Below are 14,783 nucleotides of genomic sequence, written 5' to 3'. Positions count from 1 at the left end.
CAACTTTAGAAGGGTTTTTTTTTTTATAGTTGTCCATTTGGTCAACAATCCTAGCAAGCAAATTAGGGATGGAAGGATGGAAGTAAAACCAGAATTTCAATATTATGGTTTTTCTTTCATGATAGCAATGATTCATTTGTTAGTTAACTAGAACATGTTAACTGATCCTGCCATATAAATTCATACACAGCATTACATTCTGGTCTAAGCACTTTTCTGTTCATGTGTTTTTTTATGGACTAAAACCATGGATACAATGGCACATACATCTTCATGAATTAAACATATGAAAAGAAAACCTATAACTGACAATGAAATTCAGCCCCATATGGGCAGTGATTTGGAAGAATTTTCTGTTTTCTTGATTTTAGCTACAAATCCATTTACGCAACTGCTATACTATCCTTTCGTATTTACATTTCAGTATACCTAAATACAGAAAATTAGCTGACATAACTCAGCATTGGTTGGGTAAAGCTAAACATTTACTTCATTCTGTCTATCAAGAGGAGGTCTTGTGATCCCCGAACATACAGTATTGTGTATATACATTGGGAGAGCCATCTAGTGGAGGAAGCACAAAAAGATGCATATTCGCTTTGTGCAATCTGTACCATTTGTTGTACGTATACTGATTCTGAGATATCTATTCTGAAAAGTTAAACATAGTGATTTGTTTCCTTTAGAATTATATGTATATATGTAAACATAGTATGTTATCTATATGTAAAGTATTTTTCCCGTAAGCTTAATATCTTTTATAATATCAAATTATGTCAAATAAATCTTCTTTTATGGTTTTTATTTCCAAAAACAGTTAATAATGTGTTCCGCATAAAAGACTTAACATTTTAGGGAAAAATGGTAAACAATGACAAAAGTTAAAGGGTATGTGCACCTTTCCACAAGTATATCTTCTGAAACTAAGCACGCTAATGGGAAAAATATGCAACTCTGTTTCCCAAGATGTAAATAGGGAAACAGTGCCTCTGTATGCTGCCCTGTAGGGGAAGCTTCCTTGAACATCATGCCCGACTTTCTCACAAGCCTTTGCTGCAATGATGCGGGATTTTGCCAAGTCAGTATCCCAGCTGTGGACAGTGCTTCATTCTGATTGGATCTCTTCAGCACAGCCTAGGGAGAACTGACTTGGCAGAGGTGAGAGACTTCTAGACCACATTATGGGGATAATGTCACTCCTTGGGGAGAGACCACCTTGTCAGGTGTGTGGAGTCTTACAAAGCCATTTTCGCTCCACTGTAGGGGATTATGGGAAAATATGCAAATATGTTTCCCAAGATGTAAATAGGGAAACAGCACTGTCCATAGCTGGGATACTGACTTGGCAAAATCCTGCATCATTGCAGCAAAGGCTTGTGAGAAAGTCGGGCATGATGTTCAAGGGAGCATTCCCTAGAGGGCAGCATACAGAGGCACTGTTTCCCTATTTACATCTTGGGAAACAGATTTGCATACTTTTCCCATAATCCCCTACAGTGGAGCAAAAATGGCTTTGTAAGACTCCACACACCTGACAAGATGGTCTTTCCCCAAGGAATGACATCATCCCCATAATCTAAGCACGCTAACAAACTGGTTTCTGGTACTTTCTCTAGTAGCCCAGGCTGCTGCAAATTAGACACAAATTACTCCATACAAAACTCGCAAAAGGATATTTGCAGGTAAATTTGTCAGACAATAAGGATCTGTGCCATGTACAAGGTAAATCCGTCTGCACAGAGCCTGTACAGCAGTACGCAGATTCCCAAACAGTGGTGCCCAAGTAGTAGATAGCAATCCACTGACAGACTCAAAGCAGAGACCACCAGATTTCGATTTCAACCCACCAGACTGTTAATTTGTTGGCTTTTCCACAGAAGTGGCAAAACTTCATTGTTATAGGTTTGTGTTTTCTACTGGGTCTATAAAGGGATTTCTGAGACATTGGCTGATGCAGGTCTCACACATAACCTGCCAGCTAATAGCACTGTAGCACAGAGCAGGCACAGAAGGAGAAAAGCATGGTTACATATGAAGAGAGGATGGCTGTGATTCCAAACATCCACCAAAAGAAAATGTATAAAATAGGTTCATAGCAGTCTACAAGCTAGCAGTGTGGAGATGGAGCAGATGGCGGAGGCCCAAGAAGGCAACTACTCACTCCTTCTTGTATCACGGTGGCTTTCACACCAAATTCCCTTACAGGCCCTAGGGTGGCACAGGGATGAGGGAGTCACACCTTGCTGTTAAAGGGTCCCTTGGGGGCACTCTGTAGTATGGGTCTCCTGTGTGTTGGTGTTTCAGAGTGCCCTTGATGGTGATGGAAATGAGATATAGTGGCAGTTGAACAGAACTAATTTAGGCTGCATGCACACGAATGAGGGTGCTTCTGATGTGGGGCAGAGCTTGCAGTGGAATGCACTCAGATTGGATTACATTATGCATTTACATCTATGGGAGCTTCTACTCCATTACTTTCTGACTATGAATGTTATTCGAGTGTATTTTGCAGCAAACATGACCCCGCATTAGAAGCACATTCAGATTCCTCCAGTCACAGAGTAATATGGAACAGTATCCATACTTTTAGGCACTCCATAAGCATGGATGGAAGGATTATCTACTCTTTACACCCTCATTTAGTCCTCTGACCCTTTATTTCTGTGTCAATTTGAGAAGAACCCTGAGAACTGGTCCTTGGGGATAGCCAGCAACAACTAACCTCCCACTTTCTAGAAAATTCTGAGCATGAACCACTTCAATGTACACTGCAGCATATTAGTGGCTGCAGGCAGGTAATTACCTGTAGTAACGGGTGTACAGGGGGACTTTTAGGATGTAGGTTTCTGCGCAGTCACATGAAATGGCATCACCAGCTCATTTGGCAAAATGGAATTGCCAGTGCCATATAGTTAGCAAAACCATTCTATTCTTTCTTCCCATGATTGTCTTTGTAGGCAAACCACATACACAACTAGCACATGGTCATCATCATTTTTTCATTATTATCTCCATCTGCTTCTCTTCCTCCCCCTCCACGCCAACATCAGTCATCATCCATATAAGAATGTGTGTCTGTCCAGTAAACAGCAATCTGCAACCAATCATCCGAAGAATCTGCAAATTTAACATCCACCTAGCCAAGTTACTGATGGTGCTGTTGCTGTTGCTGCCATGCCACTTATTGGAATCCACTACTTTTCACCAAGTGATAGCAGTCTCAATGGGGAAGTCCTAGCTGACATTATTTCGTGAGGAAAGCTGTTCCTGCTTGATGTCTCAATGTGGGCCTCTCAATGTACATGTCCATTTTGGGAAAGGCGCACACCACCAACAATACATGGAATAGCACTTATGGGCACCTGGACAGGGACAATAGATAGCCGTCATGGTCCATTGAGTATATGTTCTGAGCATCAGAGGCCACAGTATAGAAAAACAGAAAGGCCTGGTGCTTTCTAGTATTATTTACTGATATCACTTCATGGGTGCAGTGCGGGCACAGTCTCTACACCAGAGGGACTCATCTGCCTCATCAAGTTTCTCCAAACTGGATCATCTACCATCCCCCAAATTTGCCAGGACAAATTTCTTACATCCTCCTTCCTCATTTCAAGGTTTTAAAGGTGAAGCACAAATTGTTTGCACTGTTGCATAGGCTGAGCATCAATTGGAGCAGCAATATATAATTATCACATGCAGCAAACCACAAATACAATAGAGTGGATAACTGGTCTGTGAGAAGAACAATTTCTAGGTTTCGTCATCAATCATGCTGATCAGTGTAGGTTTTGGAACATGGTACAGCTTTTTTAATTTTGTAAATTACGACAATGTTTAAGTGGCATTTGGTTCCATACAGGGATAACAGGCAGGATAATCCAGGTTAATTTCTGCCTCCCAAATGTTGTTTTCAGGGTCAGAAGAGTCCTAACTAGAGATGAGCAAGTAGTATTCAATCGAGTAGGTATTCGATCGAATACTACGGTATTCGAAATATTCATACTCGATCGAATACTACTTGCTATTCGCAGTAAATATTCGATTCAGAACCAGCGTTGATTGGCCGAATGCTATACAGTGTATACCATTCTGCAAATCAACGCTGATTCTGCAGCAGGCTCGTCCATGCTAGTTGGGAGAGATGGCAGCTTGCGGTTACGAGAGAGCTGACTTTTTCTCATAGGAATGCATTGACCAGCGTTGATTGGCCAGTGTACAGCATTCGTCCAATAAACGCTGGTTCTGCCGAAGGCTCGTCTGTGAGGAAGCGGAGTCTAAGATCGAACCACAGCAATCTCCATTGTGGTCCGAAATCCACCTCCTCACAGACGAGCCTCCGGCAGAACCAGCGTTGATTGGCCGAACGATGTACACTGGCCAATCAATGCTGGTCAATGCATTCCTATGAGAAAAAGTAAGCTCCCTCGTAACAGCAAGCTGCCAGCTCTCATAGGAATGCATTGGCCAGCGTTGATTGGCCAGTGTACAGCACTCGGCCAATCAACGCTGGTTCTGCCGGAGGATCGTCTGTGAGGAGGCGGAGTCTAAGTTCGGCCCACAGTAGTCTCCATTGTGGTCTGATATTAGACTCTCCAGCGACGCCTCTATCTTCTTCTGGAACATCCTCTTCACGCGTTTTCTTCCGGCGCAGGCGGTCAAACTTGTAGGCCTTGGGCAAAGCCAACTTCACATGCCTGCTACCACAAGAAAAATGGCCGCTTACACAGTAAGTGGCCATTTTCTTGTGGCCTGTGGGCATGCAGGCTCTGCCCAAAGCCTACAAGTTTTACCACCTGCGCCCGAAGAAGATGCGTGAAGAGGACGTTCCTGAAGAAGATGGAGGCGTCGCTAGAGAGGTCTCTCGCAGCATTGGGGATGCCCCCAGTACTGCGAGAGAACTCATTTGCACACCGACGAAAACGAAAGATCGTGAATGACAATCTGTTTTCCCTTAGCCCAAACAGCAGCACAACTGGGGGGTAATCCTGCCCCTATGAGCTGTTAGGACAGGTGGAATCTTTAATTACCTAACAGCAATCAACCCCTATAAGAGGTCAGAGGACCAACTCCCCTTTGTGTTAGTAACAAGTAAAGGTTTTAGACATCTATTTAACAGGAGTAATATGACATAGTACAAACAAATAGTACAAAATACAGCATAGGGAGGGAGCCTTGTGCTGCTGTTTGGGCTAAGGGAAAACAGATTGTCATTCACAATCTTTCGTTCCCCCTACGCCCAACAGCAGCACAACTGGGGATTCAGCACGTATCGCTTTACCCTAGGGCGGGTGATCCTGGCAAGCTGATGCCAGTACCGAATGTCCAAATGCTGTGGACTCCCTTGTTCGCCACTCAAGTCTATAATGTTTGGCGAAAGTTAACTGAGAACTCCAAGAAGCCGCTGCACATATCTGTTCCAAGGAAAGAGAACGTCTCTCGGCCCATGATGTCGCTACCGCTCGGGTAGCATGGGCACGGATAAGGTCTGGCACCGGGAGATCCTGAGCACATAGGGAGCAGATAATGGCTTCTCTAATCCATCTTGATAGAGTTGGTTTGGATGCTTTGGTTCCTTTGGTGTGGCCAAACACATTGATCAGCAAATTCTCTGATTTTCGAAAGGACGCAGTCCGCGCTAGATAAATCTGCAACGCTCTCACCAAGTCCAACTTATGCATCCTCTCCTCCCACTCAGAGGTGGGAGAGGGAAAAAAGGCTGGTAAGACGATTGCCTGGTTAATATTCTGAGTCGTGGGTACCTTTGGCAAGAATCCTGGGACGAACCTCAGTTGTACTCTCTCTGGAAAGAAGGTTATGAATGGCTCCGAGGCTGCTAAGGCTTGTAGCTCACCGACCCTCTTGGCGGAGGTTATTGCCAACAGGAAAGTTATCTTGTATGCTAGGTACTTCAAATCCACCTCAGATAGGGGCTCAGAGGGGGGCGCACAGAGCCCCTGCAAAACTGCGGCTAGGTCCCAGCTAGGGACAGGTGGCTGCACCTGAGGACGAAGTCTAGTAGCCCCTCTTAGAAATTGCTTAATCAGAGGATCTAGCGCTAGCCGGGTTTCCAGGAGCGCGGACAGAGCTGAGACTTGGACTTTCAAGGTAGCAGGTGCTATCCCTTTCTCCAGGCCGTCTTGTAGGAACTCCAAGACTGCATTCCTATTAGGGTTGTGCTGGTTACTTGAACACCAGTTCTGTAAAATTCGGGCGACCCTCCGGTAGCTCTGGTAAGTTGACTCCGCTCTTGAGTGCGCCAAAGTTCTTAGCACTCCCTGGGATAATCCTCTTTCGCCAGCTAAAGGCTGGCTGACCTCCAGGCAGTGAGGTTGGATCTGTTCAGGCCTTGATAGGGCCGACTGTTCCGGATTACCAGAGTTTACACTGGTGGAAGCCTCCAGGTGTTCCTCCGTCTCATGAGAGTGAGGACGGTGAACCATGCCCTTTCTGACCAGACTGGCGTGCTCCTTGCCAAACTCTGGTCCTGCCTGCGTTTTGTCAATACCTTCCGATTCCTCTGTAGAGGAGGGTAAACGCTCTTCCGTTTGAACCTCCCTGGTATTGACAGGGCATACAGCGCCAGAGGATTGTCTTCCCGAACTGGGGAGCAACGCTCCTCTATTACGGCGCCGTGTGAGGTGGCCATCAGATCCACCTCGGGGAGACCTCATCCTTTGGTAGGATAGTGGAAGACAGCTAAAGACAGCTAAAGATAGGAGAAGAATAGCTTACCTACGTGTCAACGAGAAAAAAAAATGTGTTTTAATGTTAGAATCCCTTTAAACTCGGAGTTTGTACCCACTGCTTTCCATTCTGTTTTTCCATAGACATTCATGTCACTTTGACATAACTTTGGCTGCGTTTGCCTTAGAGCTAGAATTTGGATAGATAGTGATGAGAGTGACTTTATTTTAAACTTTTAAGGTGTGGTTTATACCAAACGTGATAGACCTGAAGCTACTTCACAAGAAAAAAAAACAAAAAACTTTATAGCTTGTAGAATGTGAAAAAGAAAAAAAAATCACCATAACTTTAGGACAAAACTTGCTGCGCCAGTAAGAACATGTATAAACTATGTGAGCATATCTCAGGGTACACCTCAGATTTAGAATTTACATTGAAAAAGACACCTAAAGTGAGCCCCCCCCCCCAATCATAGGACCTACTGGTAAAATAGTAGAGAATTTGGTGTTCCCAATCTACTCCGCACAAATACATAATCACTCCAACCCTTAATAAATTGTTTTGAGGATGGATTACTTTGGCACATGGGGAATCTTTACCCCAGTGAATCATAAGTGTTGTCCCTGTATATAAGTGTTGTCCCTGTATCTGTAAGGTACAGGGTTAATGTAAATTGCCCTGGTATCCACCATATTAGTACTGCACTATTTCCCATATCATCTTGTATTTTTTGCAATATCTTGATCACTGACTCTTTAATCTTGATGGTTCCCTTAACTTAATATTTTGTTGCACAACCTTTTGGGGCAATCTCTGCAATCAAACGATTCCTGTAACTGTCAATGAGATTTCTGCACCTCTCAGCAGATATTTTGGCCCACTCCTCATGAGCAAACTGCTCCAGTTGTCTCAGGTTTGAAGGGTGCCTTTACCAGACGGCATGTTTCAGCTCCTTCCAAAGATGCGCAATAGGATTTAGGTCAGGGCTCATAGAAGGTCACTTCAGAATAGTCCAATGTTTTCCTTTTAGCCATTTTGTCATGCCAAAGTGTCATGGCATCCAAAAAACAATTTGTGCACCAAAAGCCAAATAGGTCTCCTATACTATTGTGACCGGCTGTGCCCAAAAAGCAGTTTATATCCGCATTTGACATTAAGTATGTTATCCTGGGTACAACAGTGCATAAATGTGGGCATAAACTGCAGTTTGGGTACACAGCAGGGCACAGAAGAAGCACTATATGACTTTTGGAGCACAGATTTAGATGTTTGGTATCTGCACACTATGTCATGTTTGCAGAGACTTTAACCCCTTAAGGACACAGCCCAAAAGTATTTTTTCAAAATTGACATGTGTCACTTTAAATGGCAATAACTTTGAGACGCTTTAACTTACACAAGTGATTTTGAGAATGTTTTCTCGTAACACATTATACTTCATGTTAGTGGTAAACACTAATCAATATTTTTGTATTTATTTATTAAAAAAATAGGAAATTTGATGGAAATTTGGAAAAAAAATGCAATTTTCAAAATGTGAAATTCTCTGCTTTTCATGCAGATAGTTATACCACCCAAATACATTAATAAATATTATCTCCCATATCTCTGCTTTATATCGGCATCATCTTTTGATTGTATTTTAATTTATTTACAAGGCTTACAAGTGTAACAGCGATTTTCCAGATTTACAAGAAATGTAACTATGTTTGTTTTTTTGTTTGTTTTACACACTATTTTTTTTTTTTAAACTTTTTTACATTTGTGTTGTAACCACACTAGAACCAGCGATCAGAGAGGATCACTGGTTCTATACTAACTATAGACTTGCAATACACGTGTATTGCGGTCTATAGAGGAAGCTAGCTATGCAGATGCATAGACTAGCTTCCTCTCGTCCCGGCATCCAAGGGGTTAACCCTCCCCCCATCGGAGCGAGCTCCGATGGGGGGAGGGATTAAGGAGCAGCATGTAGCTGTAAATTACAGCTCACACAGACTCCTTATGCAGCCGGCAGCATGCTTTATAGCCGGCCAAACCCCTAGGGTGCCATGATCACTATGGATCATGGCACCTTAAGGGTTAAACAGGGGGGGGTCGGTGCAATCACCGTCCCTGCTGTTACAGCGGGAGCCTGGCTGTCAGATACAGCCGGCCTCCCATGGAGATCGCACGGGCTCTGCTTCTGAGCCCGTGCGATCTCAATCACGTACAGGTACGTGGGAATGCGGGAACTAACCACATTCCCTGACGTACATTGTACGTGATATAGCGTTAAGGGGTTAAGGTACCAGAAAAGTGGAATCCCCTTAGTCTCTAAGTTCACACGTGAATTACGTGTGGCGTAATTTGGTCCGGAAAAAAGTTTCCTAATTAGGAAGCGGTTTTTGGACCTTGGGGCATTTTTTGGAGCGTTTTTTTGTAAAAACAGCTTCAGAAAACGCCAGGTGGTTTTCCCCTCCTGGACAGTGAATGGACCTTAAAAACCGCGTCGCGGTTTTTGCCAACTATGCGGTTTCTGCCTCCCATTCACTTCTATTGACTCCCTGGGGCGGAATCCGCCTCAAGAAAGGTCATGTCGCTTCTTTTTTCTGCTAGCGGCAAAAAAAAACGAGCCTGCACCGGAAGAAGACATTGAAGATGATGCTGCGGACAAAGAAGGAGGCGGCGCTTGGAGACACTTCTCTGACAGCGGTGGGGACTCCCCCATTGCTGTTTGAGCGCTGGGGCCCGCCCCCATCGCTGCGAGAGAACTCATTTGCATACCGGTAAAAACTCGGTATTACTAAGGAACGGCGCAGCGGAGACCAAGTCTAAAGGTAAGAGACGAATATCTTATCCACAAAAAAAAAGAGGTTTTAATGGTAGAATCCCTTTAACCAAAAAACCCCATCAATTATGGCATTGTGTTTTACCTTTCCAATTTTTCGCTATGCAGCGTACAGCAAACGTAAAATAAATATCAATACGGTTATGGCGATACCTAATTTATATTTTTTTTTTATGTGATACTAATTATGCAGAACAAAAACCTATTTGGGGACATAAATCAATTATTTTTTGCATCACCATCTTCTGAGATGCGTAACATTTTTATTTTTCGGTTGACAGTGTTGGTTGAGGGCTTATTTTTTCTCAGGACAATGTGTGCTTTTTATTGGTACTGTTTTGGGGTACATATGACTTTTTGATTACTTTTTATAGCATATTTTGTAAGGTGAGATGGTGAAAAATCATTATTTATGGCATTTTTTTTAAGTTTTTTTTCCGACGTTCACCATGTAGGTTAAAGGGATTCTACCATTAAAAAAACTTTTTTTTCTAGGTAACACGTCGGAATAGCCTTTAGAAAGGCTATTCGTCTCCTACCTTTGGAAGTGCTCTCCGCCGCGCCGTGTTCGAAATACCGTTTTGTACCGGTATGCTAATTAGTTCTCTAGCAGCGATGGGGGCGTCCCCCAGCGCAGAAAATGCGATGGGGGCGTCCCCATTGCTGCTCGAAAACCGACTCCAGCGCCGCCTGTCTTCTTCTGCATCCTCCACTTCCTTCTTCGGCTTGACGTCGGACGCCTGCGCAGTACGCTATGTTCGGCGAACTTGCGGTGTCGGGACTATGGCCACGGGCATGCACAGTACGTTCGGCGAAGTTCGCTGCGAGAGAACTAATTAGCATACCGGTACAAACTGGTATTTCGAACGAACGGCGCGGCGGAGATCACTTCCAAAGATAGGAGACGAATAGCCTTTCTAAAGGCTATTCCGACGTGTTACCTAGAAAAAAAAGTTTTTTAATGGTAGAATCCCTTTAAATAATGTTTGTTTTATTGTATGGGTTGTTACAGAAAAGGCAATGCCAAATATACATTGTTTTTATTATTTTTTGTGGGGGCTAATATAATTTTATATAGAATAAGGGCATTGTTGGGGCTTCATTCATTTATCTTTTTTCAGGTTTTTTTTGCACTTTTCTTTTTATGTCTCACGAAGATCGCTAGTTCAGTACTATACACTGCAATACATGTGGATACATGTGTATTGCAATGTATAGAGGAAGTTAGCCTATGCAGACGCACAGGCTAACTTCCTTCTATCTCGGCAAGATCAACCAGGTATTGGGGGCTCCTAGTAGCCCGGGGTCACTGGCCAGATCCCGGGCTGTACAAAATACATAACAGCACCCCCCGATCTCTCTGCACGGGTTACTGATGGGGGTCATTTTATTGCGCATACCCTTGGATGCCGACTGGGGGTTAATGGAACTGCCGGTTCCCGAAGTAATGCTGCGAGCACAGCTTTTGTGCCCGTGGCACTACAACGCCGTACTATTACGATGCTGTTTTTTAACTACCCTGTTTCTCCGAAAATAAGACATCCCCCAAAAGTAAGGCATGGGGGAGGTTTTGTTAAATTGCCTAATATAAGGCACCCCCCGAAAATAAGACATCCCCAAAAACACTGCAGCCGGCAGAACACTGTGCATGATGTTCCGTGTGCACAGGTATGCCGGGTGCTACCTCTGCTGTGATACCACTGTTCCTGCTGCTGTAAGATGAGCTGTGGAAAGCATCGTATGCTGTGGGGAGTCCACTCTCCCAGCTCATCCTACAGCAGCCAGAACAGTGGTATCACAGCAGAGGAAGCAGACAGCTTTCCTGTGCACACGGAGCACAGCATTCAGCCGGCTGCAATGCCCACTAAGTGAGGCTCTCCGGCACAACCGCCGGAAGCCTCGCTAATCTCTGCTAAGCCCTGCCAACCACTTCCACCACCGTGACCAACAGCAGCACCAGCGCTGCTATCAAGATGGGGAAGGTAACTAGCATACCTCCCCCACCACCACCACCTCTTGCACCACCTACAACCGGCAGTCATGCCGGCACTCCATTAAGGAAGCGCTGGCATGACTGCCGATTGTCCCCCGCTCCATAAGACATCCCCCGAAAATAAGACAGGTCATATATTTCGGAAGAGAATTTAATATAAGACACTGTCTTATTTTCGGGGAAACAGGGTATATGCTCAGCGTGACGTAACAGTACGGTGCTGTGTGGGAAACTGGCGGATCCAGGCTTTGCGGGGCCCTGGGCAATTGACTTTGGCGGGGCCCTACTTACCGGGGGGGGGGGGGGGGGTCTGGAATACCCCCCAGTGGAACGGGGGGTCTGGGGTTCCCCCCTCAGGATTTTTTGAAAACATTAGCCCAAAAAATGCATTTTTTTAACTAGTTAGCTGTGCTTGACCAACTTATAAAACTGACCTTATTTGTGTACTATTAGCTGCATTGGGAGTGCGCACGCAAAGCCAGCGGCATAGAAGCAATGTCATCTCGCTGCTGGCTTTGCATATGAAAACCCGTGGCACCAAGCCTTGTGCTTGTAACTCATACCTCCTTTTTAAAGATTAGAAAGAGGGAGAAAATGTGTGGCGCCCACTTTTATGTTGACTCCGCCCATTCTCATTCATTTTTCATGTGTTCCCACACAGTATAATCCTCCTACAGTGACCCGTAAATTATATGTCCCCCCTCCATCTCTCCCCAGTTTCATATACACCCTTCATCTGCCCCTAGTTTCATGTCTCCCCTCCATCTCTGTCCCTAGTTTCATGTCCCCCCAGTTTCATGCCCCCCCGTTTCTGCCCAGTTTCATGCCATTCACCCCCCCTATATCTGCCCCGTGTCATGCCGTTCTCCCCCCCATCTGCCCCAGTGCCATGCCGTTCTCCCCCCCTTCATCTGCCCCAGTGTCATGCTGTTCTCCCCCCCTTCATCTGCCCCAGTGTCATGCCATTCTCCCCCCATTTGCCCCAGTGTCATGCTGTTCTCTCTCCCTTCATCTGCCCCAGTGTCATGCTGTTCTCTCTCCCTTCATCTGCCCCAGTGTCATGCCGTTCTCCCCCCCTTCATCTGCCCCAGTGTCATGCCATTCTCCCCCCTTCATCTGCTTCAGTGTCATGCCGTTCTCTCTCCCTTCATCTGCTCCAGTGTCATTACGTTCTCCCCCCTTCATCTGTCCCAGTGTCATGCCGTTCTCCCCCCTCCCCCTTCATCTGCCCCAATTTCATGGGCCCCCTATATTATGTTCCATCTTAATGTTTAACACAAAAAAAAAAAAAAAACACACACACTCTCCTTCCCTCGCTCCCCCGCCGCTCTCTCCGCAGTCTCACTCGTACACATATTGTAGGCGCGATGTGACGTCATCACATCGCGGCTACAAATGCCAGAGCACAGCATTAAAGCAGGAGCTGAACTTTGACAGCTCCTGCTTTAAACGCCTATGTATTCAGCTCATCGGCGTCCATAGGACCGGGACCATTTTGTTAGGTCCGGGCTGCACTGTGGGGCCCCGCTGGTCAGGGGCCCCAGGCACTTGCCCAGCTCTGGATCCGCCCCTGTGTAATACCACCCATTTATGAGGACATGACTGGTCTAGGTATAGGACACATATAGGACCTGCTCCATAATTTGCAGCTCTTCAATTTGGCCCTAACACACAGCCGCAAAAACAATGGCCGTGTGTACTGGGCCCATTGAAATATAATAGTCCATTCTTTTATCCGCAATTGAGGATAAGAAGTACAGTCATGTGCATTACAGCTTAGATACTCCATGTGCCTCATATTAATAGCAATTAACCCCATCATGTCCTTCACATTAACCCCCTGTGTGCCTCACATAAGAGTTACTGATATGTGAGAGACATGGAGGTAATAATGAAATATCTTCATGATTAGTACCCCCATATATCTCACACATCAGTAACCCTTATGGTGAAGTACACAGGGGGTTAATGTGAGGGACATGATGGGGTTAGTTGCTATTAATATGAGGCACATGGACTTACTAAAACTAAATGAATAACTCCAAATGCCTGACATTAATAGGCAGAGTAACCCCCCCCCTCCAGCCTGTACCTGTGTGTTCTTTCTTTACTTTCACTTTGCTGAAGCTTCCTCTTCTCCCTCATGTGTGCAAGATGCAGGATGGCAGAGTCCATCTTCTGTACAGCGATAAGCTCCGCCTCCTGGGCTCTCCTCACCCTCTCATTGGTTGACAGAGGGCAGCCAGAGAAGGGGGGTGAGGAGGAGCTCCCTGAGAGCGCTGAGTGGAGCGTCCTCTATCAGTAGCTGCAGCTGCCTGCGCTGGCTGCTCTCTATTAGCCGATGCTGCAGGTACACAGTGTGCTTCCGACATATACTTTCCCTATACTAATAGGAAAAGTATTCCACCGACAGGGGGCCCCTGCAAGTGCTGGGGCCCTTGGCAATTGCCCTGCCGACCAACCTGACCTGCGTATTGTTAGGTCCGGGCCCTGGCGCGGGGCCCCGGGCGCTCGCCCGGCCCTGGATCCGCCCCTGGTGGGAAAGGGTTAAAGTTGATCTGAGGGGTACAGCACTCTGGCTGGTCCCTTCATAAACAGCTGTTTGAGACATTTCACTTAACTGTTTTTCAATAAGCTTGAGGTTTTATTCACATGTCCGCATTTTGTGAAAGTATGATGCCTATGATAGCTGACGCTGGGTTCACACTTGCGCCTGGAGTCCGTTCTGAGCTTTCCGTCTTCTGCATGCAGAAGACAGAAAGCTGTCAGACCGGGTCCGGCCGTGTGCGCCGGTGAGCGTTTTATGCTCTCCGCCACAAAACCGTTTTTTTTTAAACCGGACACAGAGTGCTGCATGTCCGACTTTTAAAAAACGGTTTCGCGGCAGAGAGCATAAAACACTCACCGGCGCTCACGGCCGGACATCTTTCAAACCCATTCAAATGAATGGGTATGAAAGAGTCCTGCAGGTTTCCGTCTCCTGCTCAGTTTTGTGTAGGAAACGGAAACCTGTATGAACGGAGACCGGGTGCAGATGTGAATGAGCCCTTACAATGCACGGGTCCATGAGAAAACAGGTCCGGCGGCACATGGATGATATCTATGTGCCGCCTATGACTTCTATAAGCCCATACATTACATTAATGAGCCCGGGCAGCAAAACTGATGATCTGATGAATGAAAAGCTTGTCAGAAGCTAAAAGATACCCAAAACTTTGCGTGTATTTGCCACAGGATCCCTCAGAAGCAACGGGCCTTTTTACTCACTTGAGA

Source organism: Leptodactylus fuscus, chromosome 1 (genome assembly GCF_031893055.1).
Source record: "Leptodactylus fuscus isolate aLepFus1 chromosome 1, aLepFus1.hap2, whole genome shotgun sequence".
In the NCBI taxonomy this organism is placed as follows: Eukaryota; Metazoa; Chordata; class Amphibia; order Anura; family Leptodactylidae; genus Leptodactylus; species Leptodactylus fuscus.
This window is presented reverse-complemented; position numbering follows the sequence as displayed.